Consider the following 11,263-nt stretch of genomic DNA (forward strand, 5'->3'; position numbering starts at 1 on the left):
TGCTTCGCGTGGGTCATCGGATGCCGCAGGTCAGGCATGAAATCGCATTGGATATCCGATGTTTTTATTCCTTTGCTTCTACGGACACGTTGCCAGGACTCAACTAGCTTGTTGTGAAACCCAGGTTATCGTGTAGATAGTATTCACTGAAAAGTTTAGCCAGCAATTTCCTCTCTTGGCAACACTAACAACCGCCATGACTGTGCAAGCTGTGCCTGCGCATGTGCTTTGCGCCTGCATCTCGCAGAGAAAAAAAAACACCAGCATGCATCATCTGCCACGTTCCAACCCGATTTTTGGCGGCGGTGGCATTGACAAATAGATACCGTATTTGCTCGAATCTACGCGGATACTTTTTTATGAAAGTCATTTGCGAAAGTTGAAGGTCGGCTTAGATTTGAGGATGTGGCTTTCCTGCCACCGCTAGGCAATACGCGCCATCTCGTGGCCACAGGTGTGCTGGCAAGTTTTCAATGGGTTTTCAAAACTTTACGGTTTCCAGGCTCCATTGTGCCTGTTTGGAAGTTGTGAATTATATGTTGTGAACCCAGCTCTGAGCATTCCGTGATTGCTTGCGTACCTCGTCGCGTGACCTTGAGAAGTGCCCGTATTCGCGGCGCAACGGCGCCCACCAAGCAGTGCCACTACACCGCGGCTGTCAAGCGAAAGATAGTTTTGGAGGCCAAGAGAACTCCAAACCTCCAAGCACAGCGCGACTTCGGAGTCAATGAGAAGAATGTGCGCCGATGCTGGAAGCAGTGGAACGAACTTTTCAACTGTGCCGCCAAGCGAATGGCCTTCACAGGATGCAAAAAAAGATGTACACCACGAGGTAGAGAAGGAGGCCACTGATTTTACCCAGCAGCAAAGAGAGGGTGGAATGCCTGTGTCGATGGAGGTAATACAGGCGAGGGCGGGGGAGGTGTCGTGCAGGCTCAGTTCAAGGCCAGCAGGGGCTGGGTTAGGAGCAGCTTATTGAGTGACACTACGCTGGGTCACTCGTTTTGTGAAGCTGGTCAGGTTCAGCCTGCGAGTGAGCATTGAACATGGTGCGACAAGCCCAGCAAAAAATAAAGTGCATGTTCTAGTCTTGGTCCAGGGCCGCTTTTTATTCGGCTTACATTCAAGGGTTTTTTTTTCCCCTCCTTTTCCTTTTTTTTTTTTTTTTTTTCTTCCCTGGCTTTTTTTAATTTCAGCGGTTGACTTAGAATTGAAGCCGGCCTTAGCCGCCTAGGTTCGAGTAAATACGGTATAAATCGCACTCAGATTATGTGGTAGTGCTGTCCTCGAGCACTTCGCATCCCTGGAGAATGAAACCGCAACTGCAAACGAAAGCGGCACGGCGTGCAAGAAGCCGACGCTGCAGTTACCTGCAAACGTGGATGTTGTCACAAGTGACTTCTAATGCGGGGTTCGGTACAAAAACCAAAGAATGGTCTTGAAGAAATATATGACGTGTATGCCAATTTAGATACGATGCTAGCATAGCAGCAAGTGCATACAAGGCCACCTCCAGAGCCGTGTCATGCTCGCACTGCCCAGCCGTCACAAGCACTGGTGAATCACAAGCGACCTCTGAACAAATCATAAGTTCCGCACAGCAACAGTATTTCTGTTGTTGTCATTGAACAGGTGACAGACCTTGAGTGGCAGTCGGTTTTCATTTGCATACGCACACGACTCGGTCCATCACGACACTGCCACGCAGTTGCATGCGTATGTATACTCCGAAGTTTTTACAATGCTACATAGTTGTGTGATGATTTCAATCGTGTCTGGCGATAAGTACGGTGTACAGTATTTGGCGTCAAGGTATTACTTCGCATTTGGTGGAACATACCATATCTATTCGCGTAATTAACCCTCCCCCACCCCTTTCTTGCTTAGAATTTACTTTTTTGTCACATTGAATAACAATGCAGCGGGAATATGTTTCTATCTCAGCATCGTTGCTGATGCCGTAGACCAGTGATTCTCAAATGGGGGTCCGCGGACCCCTGGGGGTCCGCGAGAGCATTTGAAGGGTCTGGGAAGCCTACCTCAAAGCTTTTACTCCCGCCATTCTTTTCTCGATTTTGCCAGCACTTTCTTGCAATGCAAAAAATGTAGCTTTGTCGCATTACATGTACGTTTAGTTTCTCCGCGTAGCACCTATTTTAACAACTGCTTTTTGCACGACAAGCCAGCTATGAGAAGGAAAAAAGCATACACAGAAGAGGCAATATATAGGTGTTTAGAAGAATTTTAGGTTCAAGACCAGATTGCTTAAGGGGGCACATGGGTCTTAGAGCTAAAATTTTTATTATTTGAGCTATTGCCATGAAAATTTGTAGGTTTATGTACTATGCTATGCTGATTTCAAATCTGACACCAGTTTTTGCACAAAGTGCAATGTTTTAATTTTAGGCTACTTTTATTGTTTACAGCTTTTGTCAAGTTTTTAGAAAAAATAGTTTTCTTGGTGGCTATAAATTTCATGCTGGTGAATTGAGGAAGAACTCGTAAGTGCAATAAAAGCAGCCGCATGTTCCTCTCTCTGCTAGTTCAAAAGTTATGAATGTGAAAAGTTAGTGTTCAAAAACTACCATTTTTTTAGTCTAATTACTTTTGATAATAAAAAATATCTTGATGCATAGGGCATTATCTAATGGTCTAGTTGCACTCACCAGCTATTCAGTCACTAAAAAATACAAGAATGACCAAAATCTGATCAGTATTAGTGGAGATAAGGTTGTCAAACGACTGCTCCAAGGCAAAAAAAGTCGAACTGAGAAAATCGCAAAAAACGAAATGCAATGTTGTGAATACTTTATTTACATACATACACATCAAGGAATGCAGCCAAAAGCATCAAAATGCTCCTGGGGAGTAATTTTTGTTGTTGATCAACAAACTCCAGAAGTTTGTTGATAGCCGACAAGTCAACTATCGTGTAAGTCGGCGCCGATGCCGACGGCTCGGTGTTATCACTGCTACGGAGAGTCCGCAGCTTGTGCTCTGTGCCCGATACAGACGATAAGCCGGCTGTTATCGCCTCGGCTCGCTCATGAAGTCGTTGACGATCGTCAGGAGTCATAAACGTCGTGTCAAGCCGCGTTCGCTGCTGCCGGCCGCTTTCACCAGAATCAATCGAACAGCCGGCGGTCGCGCCGAGGGCCGCCGCTCCGCCGACGGTCGCGTTGAGAGCCGCCGCTTCATCTGCCGCGGGTTGATGGTCGGTTGCGACGCCTGTTGAAGGTTCCCGAAGGCGTTCAGCTTGCTTGCAGCGTACCTTTTTGCATTTTTTGCCGAATTTGTGAGCGCTGCGGAACTTTCGGTACGGTTTTGCCATGCTTCCCGTCCGACGGCTTTTCCAAAATGGCCGCGTTCAAGTTGAAAAAGATGGCCGCGCCTGATGACTAGGGCCAATGAGGAGCGCCCGTTTCACCACGTGACGAGCAGGGACCAATAGTAAAGGCGCATTTGACGTTTTGTTTTGTTCATTTTCCCGGCTAACAAAGCGGAGTCTAGCGCGCCGCCCGAGTAGAAAAAAAAAGAAGAAAGAAGGCGCTTTCGAATGCTACCAACATGGCGGCTCTACGCCGCGTCATTCAAGGACGGCGCGCCGCTCAAAATCTGCGTTTTCGACGCCGCTTCGCGTCATTTTACAGCTAGAAACGTACCTTTATTCGTCATTTTCTAAATAACTACGTGGATTTGGGCATCAAAACTTTACCAAGAGGTAGAAAATGACTTCGCGAACGCGAATATCGCTAAATTCAAAAATGGGTTTTTTCGCGATTTTTCGGCTCCAAAGACCCGTGAGCCCCCTTAACATGGTGCGCATCGTCATTAGCGTCAACCATAAAAGGCGGGCATCGAATAAGTGTGTAGGCTACGTAAGCTGCAAGTAGAAATTGTTTGACGTTATGACACCAAACAACATATGCTCCATCGTGGGCTCCCCCATCACTTTAGCAAGCCCAAAAGGGGTCCCCGGGGCAGTCATGGCTGAGAACCACTGCCGTAGACGATCGCGGTAACTTGATATCACGCTACAGTACAAACAAATGCAAAAAACGCATTCCAACAAAAATAAATCTCGTCAATAGCTGGAGACGTGAGCGCGAATTCCGTGGCTCACGATTTAAAACTTGCATACTTGCGGAGTGCCACCTGCTGAACGCAAAACAAACCTTCTTGCGCCATAGAAATGTTGCGGCATGCGAACAAAGCACAAAACGTACTCTGCACTTTTTCCCTGCTCTTTGCTGTCCCGGCAGGTTTTGGCGGCGTGCAAACAAAGCACTAAATGTACTCTGCATTCCTCTGCTCTTGCTATTCCGCGGCGTCGCCGTTACGCTCTGTGGTTTTGTTGTTCAGCGGTTTTGCTACCTTTTTTTGTGCTCCTGGTGCACTCTGTACGATGGGCCAGTACATGAGCTACACAGGCGGCTTTAAACTGAAGGTGGTGGAGCATGCGTTGATGCACATGGAAACCACGCGGCTGGGCGGCACTTCAGTGCTGACCCAGTGCGTGTGCTACGGGTGAAAGCAAGAGGTTTTTGGGCGGTGAACAGGGATCGCCGTGTTTCGTGGGCCCAAAGAGGGGAAGTTTCCTGGTGTCGGAAAAGACATTTTGGAGTGCCTTGATTGCACGGAAGACGGTGCGCTGTGGGCCGACATCAAATGTGAAGCCACAACTGACTTCAGTGAGGACAGCTTCCTGGGACTAGCACGTTGTGAATAAAAAAGAAATTTGATTACATAATTACCTACATGTTTTTACGAAAATGGTAAGGCTCTAACACGCTTCTCTTAGCAACTTTATTGTATGAAACTTCAACTTTTAAAAATCTTTTTTTTTTCCCCGCTTAATGAACCCTCCCCCCAAATTCATGCCGAATTTTCTAGAAAAAAAAGTGGGTTCATTACGCGAGTAAACACAGTAATTTGGGACATTGAAGAGCTCGCTGTAGTCATGTGCTAGGTCTTTTTCGGGTGCCAGCACAGAGATATACTGCCATCTCGTGGAGCCTTACATAACCACTGCGGCATTGCCTTAACAACACAAACGCTTGGGCAAACGCATGTGGTGCACACGCATGGTTGCCCGCATGCGTGCCACACCATTGAATACAACCTATACGCCTCGAGCTTTGCGATCGCTGCGCCGCCTGCCACCGCTTCTCCGCGGAGTTGACAGGATTAGCGCTGTGCGGGCCATAGGGGCTCATGCAGTGTTTTGGTTCTCTGTCGCTTCTTTTGGCCCTTTCAAGTGCTAAAAAACTTGTTATGGTGACGTCTGTAAGTAAACAGTACGTTTAGGTCACTTCGAAAAACGCTGCGTCTTGGTAGGGTGCTCAATAGCTATCCGGGAACGCGGCTCTGCGTCCTTCTCGGCCGCCGTTACGGGAGTCGGCGAATTGCAGCAGCATACCACCACTTTCACCTCCGAATACGTCTGGCACAAGTGAATTTTATTGTCGTCTCGTTTATACCTGATACCGGCACAGTGAGAGGTATGTTTTGTTCTGTAGCGCGGACAACGAATGCGGCCACATTACGAATATATGCATCGTAGAAAAATATATTTCGGGGATGCGATTACCCAATTCCTGATAATAACTTGTGCTTTTTATAAGAATATAAGCCACGCGAAAATGTTGAGTATGTTCCAAGGCTCTGCGTCGTGAAAAATGTGCACTCATGTCTTATAGCAAGAACCAAGAAAAGTGGATTAAACCACTGAAAAATTAATGGTCTGCTAGTCCGGAAGAAACAAAATAGCTCGTACAGAAATAAAAAAAAAAAAAACTCAGTGCAGGTTCTGAAATGCTAAAGACGTTCGTATAAACTTAAAGGCCAACTGCACTCAAATTTCACCCTGTATAAATGCCTTCGAAATGTGTAGTAGGTACCATGAGAAGTACTTCGACGCGACCGGTAGCTCTGTGCAATGCGTGGTTATTCAGTTTCAGGCACTCAAAATAACGCCCTTGCAGACGACAAAGCACCTGCCGGCGTGTCGCGCAAACAGCCATTTAGCGGAAGTGACATGCCAGCCGTCCAGGCCGATCGTCCTGCCTCGCAGCGGGAGAATCCAGGAAACTCGTATTTCGCGCCGGTATGCCTGGCTTTCATGGCTTCGAAGAGGCTTCGTTAACCGTACGGTTCTCTCCTTTTCGAGTGTCGTCGCGACATCATGCCTGCGCGGTATGCTGCTGTCCAAGCGCACGAATAGTGTCGTGCTTGCCGGACAAGCGCTCGCTTTTCCGCGCGCCTCCCACACCCCCGCACGCGCGCGCTCACACTCTCCTCCTGGCTGGCCGAGCCGGCCGCGGCGGGCGGTCCGCACAGCTCGCGCCGTCAGGCCAGGCTGTCTGGCCGCTCGCGCCGACGGCTGATACGTCACTTCCGCCTACCCGTAATGGCCGCGGTTTGCCCAGATTCGTTTTCAAAATCGTCGATTTTTGCTGGTCGCTTGCGGCGTAATTACTCTTATTTTAGGCGTCGTACTTCGTACATCGCGGTCTTTTTAGTCATACTATGCAGGAACAGTGATTTCGCGCGGTAGAAATTTTGAGTGCAGTTGGTCTTTAAGCCGGGTAGGACTTACAAGACCAACTAGTGTGTGAAATGCACTGATATTTCGCGAAACATGGGGAGGGGGGGAGGGGAGGGGGACGCTTACGTATCGTTGTGTACGATTGCAGAGCGAAATCAAGGAAAGAACGTTTTAGTAATCACACACACAAGCTACTCGTTCACGTCACTCTAGTTTTTAGAGTTCAACTAACAGCTGATCCCTCGGCGAACGCATTTTTCGAGGTATACAAGTTCAAAACTGATAAAATGTGCCATTAGAAGAGTGGGATATCTGATAAGGCTCTCTGATTTCCGTTTGTGCTAGATTCTTCAGGCCCCCTGTGTCGTATGACTATGCTTCGAATAAACGTTTAGTCGCCGACGCGCATTACTCTAGAAGCCCTTCTCTGCGCTGCTCGCGGAGGGTATATGTAGCATATATGAATGTTTGCGGGCGCTCAGCTCACGACAAGACGCCCCAGCATTCATTGTTTTGTCGTGCGCTGATCCCGAGTATAATTTTGGATTATCCATCGCACTTATTTCGTAGAATGTTCACGAAATTTATGTCCAGGGTAGTGATCAATATCTGAGGTATGATATTGGCAAGCATAACTGGCGTGCTGTCAGGTATGAGCGCTCCACTAGGTTACATCGTAGTGTATAGCAATGGCATGACTATCTGGGGATATTATGCTTACGGAGACATTGTTAGTAAATTTCAGGGCAGTGGAATCACAATCATCTCCATATGCATATCCCGGTTTCGCGACGCCGCCCTGTGACGCACACTTGGTGCTTGTACAGACCGAATGTAGATTGCGTCACACACATTGACACTCTCGTAAACACACCACATTTGCGAACAGAGTGACTGCTCCACATAAATATGTATTTCTAACGCCTACAAACGGTAAATCTCAGTCGTGAACGGGCCCCGAAAGCAACGGTGACAGTAGGGAGCGGGCCGGCGACTCCCGCGGCTGCTTTCGAAACGGGCCGCTAGGGGGATTTCAGTGGCGCCCCTACAGGCCGCGCTCGAGGCGTATAACCGGTGTTCCACTGCAACGAAATGTTTTTGATCAGCGATCCCGCATTAATGAAATTCGTTGCAAGTCCGGTCATCGTGTTATCTACCCATACGAAGCTAACAGTGTCCAGAAAGTACCAAAATGCATTTTTTGCATACTCAAATTACCATATTTATTCACGTAATGAACCCACTTTTTTTTTTTCTCTGTCTCTCTTTTTCTCTACGAAATGTGGCGTGAATTTGTGGGGGAAGGGGGTCATTATGCGAGAAGGAGTTTCAACATATTTTTAAAGCATAAAATTTTATACAGTAAAGGTGGTAAGAGAAGCACTATCAAAACCTCACCTTTCAGTAAAAACACGCACGAAATTTTGAAACCAGATTCCTTTTTTATTTACAACATGCTAGTGCCCCCCACCCTTACTGGCGAGTCGGCTCGTCCCTCTACGTGCTGTCGGAGCTGTCTTCCTCACTGAAGTCGTTTGCAGCTTCCTGGTCAACGCCCGCCCGCTGCGCATAATCTTCCTTGCCGTCTGGGCTGATTCCCATCTTCTTGAAGCTGCGGACGATGAACTCGGAGGGAATCGCGTTCCATGCCTCCAGTATCCATTGGCAGAGCATGTCGATGGACAGCCTTGTTGTTATTTTCCGAGCTCGGGCCAGGTCGTGATTCCCCTAGGCTTATGTCAGTGCACATCTGCATTCGGCGCACCCTCCTCAGGATGGCTTTAAAGCTAACAAACGGGGGCAGCTTCCTGCCATCAGCCATCACAGACAGCGTTACGGTGCACCACTGCATCGTGGCACCAGCCACCCTTACGTGCACACTTTTTGCTCCCTTCGTTTCAACCATGGTGCTTCTAGGCATATCATAGTTTATGGCTGTCTGGTCTATGTTGCCCATCTGGGACAGAGGAAACTGTTTTTCGCCCTAGATGCGAATCACGAAGCATTAAAAACCTTGTCCTCACAGTCGGCCGGCAACATCGCTTCGGAGACATCGCCCGTTTCGGTGCCTACCACTGCTTGCTTGGAAAGTGGAAGCAAGAATGCCGTGACTTTAGCAGTGGCCCCCGCATGGGTCTGCAACTCGTGCAACACAGCACAGCCTTCACTTCGGAGTCCCTTTATGGCGTTCAAAACTTCTTTTTCCACACCGGGAAACTTCCCTTCTTTGGGCCCACAAAACGCACAGCGATCCCTGTTCGTCACGTGAGGCTTGTCTTGTTTCCGCCAGTAGCGAACACGCGCTAGGTCAACACTGAAGTGCCGCCCAGCCGTGCAGTTCCCATGCTTCAACACATGCTCCACCACCTTCAGTTTACCCGCCTAAGGCATTGTGCTGCTGAGCACGAGGACGAGGGTTCGATTCCTGGCCGTGGTGGCAGCTTTTCTGGTGGAGGCGAAAAGCAAAAAAACGCCCATGTGTACGAGTCACAGCGCACGTTAAAGATCCCCAGGTGGTCAAAATTAATCTGGAGCCTTCCACTACGGCGCTCCTCATCGCCTGCGTTGCATCAGCGCGTTAAACCCTACAATCAATCAAATCACCTTTTATTAAAAAACCGACTGCGTAGCTCGCATACCAGCCCATCGTACACTGTGCACCAGGAGCACAAAAAACTGCGGTTGATTCCTTTGTCATAGGAATCAGTAAAGCACGAAAGTAAAATGTGCAGCGAAATCTGCTGCTGAGCATGATTTGCGGGTCGGCAGCTGCCTTGTGGGTGTGCTTGGCGAGCGACGTCGTGCTGGCGGGTCGCAGCGGCATAGGTGTACTGGCGTCATTTCCGTGACGGATATGACGTCAGTGAAATCTTGGGGTATTGCAGCATAAAACACTTTCTTGTTAAAATACAAAACCCGAAAACGAACAACCGTATGTATAACGTACTCTTTAGTACTAAAGGTTGCTTCCCGGCAAGAAGATCCTGTGTGCAGGGGTGCACCCTTTACAGGCCGCTTGCTTCGTTGTACTGGCGTCACTTCCGTGACGGATATGACGTCACTCAAATGTTTGGCTATCCCGGAATAAAACACTTTCGTGTCAAAAAAAAGTCTGAGTACAAAAACATGCAGGAAACGACGAAGTCGCAAATCAGCACAAAGCAGGGAAGCAGTGCGGTGTGCGTTTGTTGTTTTGTTCACATGCAGCTGCGCTTCTATAATGCTATATGCAAAAAAGTTTGTTTTGTGTTCTGGAAGCGCACAATATAAGTTGTGAGCCACAGCATTTGTGCTCACGTCACTGCCTAGTGTTAGAATTCTTTTTTAGCGCCTCTGCCCGTACTTACTTGGCGTGATATTCAGTTACTGTGATCGTCGGCAGCTTCAGCAATCATGCCGAGATAAAAATATTGAAGAGTACCTTTCTATCCACGCCGCATTTTTTATGCGAGGTAACACAAAAGCGAATTCTCAAGAATAAAAGTTGGGGGGGGGGGGGGGGGGGGGGGGGGGGAGTCATTAGGCGAGTAAATATTGTCACGTAGCCAAAAACGACGCAGCTGTCTTGAAGGAAAAAACAAGTTTATTGGAGCGAACTTGTGCTCCCCTAACAACTCAAAGAATACACAGGCAGCGAAGCAGCAGTCAACAAAGTGACGTGCGTAGACTGGTGTCGGCGATTAGAATGCTGCAGCATCTGCTCAATGGGAATTTATCACTTGGCGCGAGGGTTTCTGGAATAGTTGAATTGTATCCAGAACACTGTAGATCAATGAAGATTATTCTAGGCTGTTCACGTTAGTTCGGAACGCTCTCCCTATCAGAAGAGATAACACATGCGGCACAGAAAGAAAGAACGGAACACGCGCCTCCCTTGGCACAGAGACAACAGCTATAACACAGGCCGGCGCAGCCGGGTGGCAAAAGCAAAACACAAACAAACAAACCCAATGCATGGTTCGTGGCAATATGGTATATAAACTTCTGCCACAGCACACTTGCATGGCCACTGCCGTGTGTGTTTGCAAAAGAACCATGCAGCAGGCAGTCGTAGAAGCAGCCTCACAGCGACACCACCAGGGGCCAACACAACTTATCCTTCATGGCTCTGAATTGTCAGGTCATGGATGGTCAGTGTGGTGATTTACAGCACGGCTTAGGCTAGGCTGGCGGGCCACTGCTGAACACCACAGTAGCATTCATTGTGCGTGTGGCAATTGGCACGTTTGCGCTATAAAAGATGCAGCAGAAGTTTTTATCGCTACAAGATAAGGCAGCCACCATTGCCCAAGTGGAGGAAGGGAGGATAGCACCTGCGAGTTTGAAGCCTCATGCAGCTCGCTCTCTGCCATTTTGAAAGACGAGGCCGATACTCTTTCACGGCGCTCGGCCACAAAACAGAACAGTGACGGCCGTGACCTTTCCGGATGTCGACAAAGCGAAGCTCACTTGGTTTTGTGAACAGCACTGGAACAATGAGGTGCCACTGTCTGGCGAAGTTTGTCAACAAGAGAACAAGCTGGACTTTGCTTGAATGCTTGGTCATGCTTGATGCTGAGGGCCGAGGAGGAAAACGTGCAGAGAAGGCAAACCCGCAGGATGTTTTGGATGCGTTTGACAGGATTTGGTCATTCTTATATGCACACGATGGCAACTAGCAGTAAACCACTTGTAGTGTGAGAGCCGTGCCATCAAGTTGCTGCAATGTAAGGCTCG

The 11,263-nt window shown here is 48.4% G+C and overlaps 1 protein-coding gene across 3 annotated transcripts in view; it reads left to right on the forward strand.

The window, feature by feature from the left end:
* LOC144144321 (uncharacterized) overlaps positions 1-11,263 on the forward strand; it is a 61,465-nt gene that overhangs the window by 45,537 nt on the left and 4,665 nt on the right. The window lies entirely within an intron of this gene.

The sequence above is a fragment of the Haemaphysalis longicornis genome, unplaced genomic scaffold (assembly GCF_048455015.1).
Source record: "Haemaphysalis longicornis isolate Haplotype H1 unplaced genomic scaffold, Haemaphysalis longicornis Haplotype H1 scaffold_7, whole genome shotgun sequence".
In the NCBI taxonomy this organism is placed as follows: Eukaryota; Metazoa; Arthropoda; class Arachnida; order Ixodida; family Ixodidae; genus Haemaphysalis; species Haemaphysalis longicornis.